A 1,875-nucleotide genomic window follows, 5' to 3' on the forward strand; every position below is an offset into this window, starting at 1 on the left:
TATATATATATTTTTTTTTTTTTTGGAGGGGAGGGGGTCTTACAGAGTCTCGCTCTGTCGCCCAGGCTGGAGTGCAGTGGCGTGATCTCAGCTCACTGCAATCTCCGCCTCCTGGGTTCCCGGATTCTCCTGCCTCAGCCTCCTGAGTAGCTGGGACTACAGGCGTGTGCCACCACACCTGGCTAAATTTTTTGTATTTTCGGTAGAGATGGGGTTTCACCGTGTTAGCCACGATGGTCTCAATCACTTGACCTCACGATCCGCCCGCCTCAGCCTCCCAAAGTGCTGGGATTACAGGCATGAGCCACTCTGCCTGGCCTTTTTACTTATATTTAAATGGTAAGAGCTCTATTCACATCTGGCACTTGTCAACCACCAGGGTATATATATTGTCCTTGGCTTTCATCTCTGTCCATTTGGCAGTAGGTTAAAGCTCCTTTGCATATTTTTAGCAGCTTGGCAAGTTGATGTGTTCAGCTCAGATTTAAATTCTTTCTGTATAATGAGCTCCACATATTTTCTAGAACTATACTGGCTTTAAGTCACAGAAATTCTCCTAGGAAGCTTCTGTAAAAGCAAAAACAAAGTTTAAGATGAAGATGCAGAAGTTTATCTTGGAAACTGATGAGCAGTAGAAACCATTGGTCCAGGGATAAAATGTCACTTTCTTTGTCTCTTCTTTCCCTTGTGTTTGCTTCCCACCATTCTCTTCCTGTCTCCTGCCCTCCCCTTCTTGTTTCTGGCCAGTCTTGTCTAATTCACCCAACTCTCCTGCTATTCCAGCTGGTCTGGTCTAAACCACGACCTTCATTAGCTCTCAGATAATGTGTCTTCTGTGGTGCAGCTAACCTGACTGATCTGAAATCTTCTTTTCAAATCTAAATTACCTAGGAAGGGAGTTTATTGGCTTAGTTATTTTCTCCCATGGTGCAGTCAGCTGTTTCCCATACAGTGCAGTCACATGGTATCAAAATAATCATTACCCACATAAAGGAGGGGAGAAAATGGTTCTCCAAGAAGTGTGTGCTGTATGGTGTTGGGGCAAGGCATGGTCTGAGGGGTAGGCAGGAGGGGCTGAACTGGCAGTCTACTTACTAGGTGTTTATTCACTGTCATCCAGTGTGAACTCCTCTACCCTAGCTCCTTATACCTAGTTGTTTAACGATAAAACAAATTGGAGAATGGAAAGTTCAGCCCACGGTAAATACTGCTGATAAGGCTGTTCTTGTTTCCATCATTGTCTACTCCTGACCTACCTGCTAGAAATGTCAGTTTCCAGTTTTCCACCTGCCATTGCCAATTCCCACATGTTCTGTTTGTGTATTGAAATTTGGAGTTTCTAACTGGATATAGAGAACTGGTATTGGACAGATAAGGGAATGTATGAGGCTACCTCAGAAAGTATTGTCTATGCAGGATTTGGAGCGATTTTCTGGTTTATTTTTTAAGGCATAGCCAAAGAGGAAGGATGAAAAGGAGTATTTCTACCTGTTTCCAGGTGGGTGGTATCATAGCACAGGTGGCTCACAGGTGTCCTTCTATCCAGTCCTATTGTCCTTGTCATCGATGGAGGTTTATTACTGATTTAGTTAGCTTTCACTTCTTGTTTACAATATTGTGAGTTTTCATCCTTTTATTTTCTTAAGTTGGTATTATATTTTGAAAGTGGAAATGAGACCAGTGTTGGGGTCCCTAACCGTAATCTGTTTACAACTGGAATATTGATTATACTATAATTTATTGACCAAACCATTTCTTTCTGTTTTGAAATAGTTACCATTTTTTTTAAACTAAATAATCAGCATATACTTCAGTGTATACACAAAAGGTAACAAAACAGTGATCAGTGAAAACTACAGTTATACCTTTGGACTA

This window comes from Rhinopithecus bieti, unplaced genomic scaffold (assembly GCF_001698545.2).
Source record: "Rhinopithecus bieti isolate Rb0 unplaced genomic scaffold, ASM169854v2 scaffold_23862, whole genome shotgun sequence".
Taxonomy (NCBI): Eukaryota; Metazoa; Chordata; class Mammalia; order Primates; family Cercopithecidae; genus Rhinopithecus; species Rhinopithecus bieti.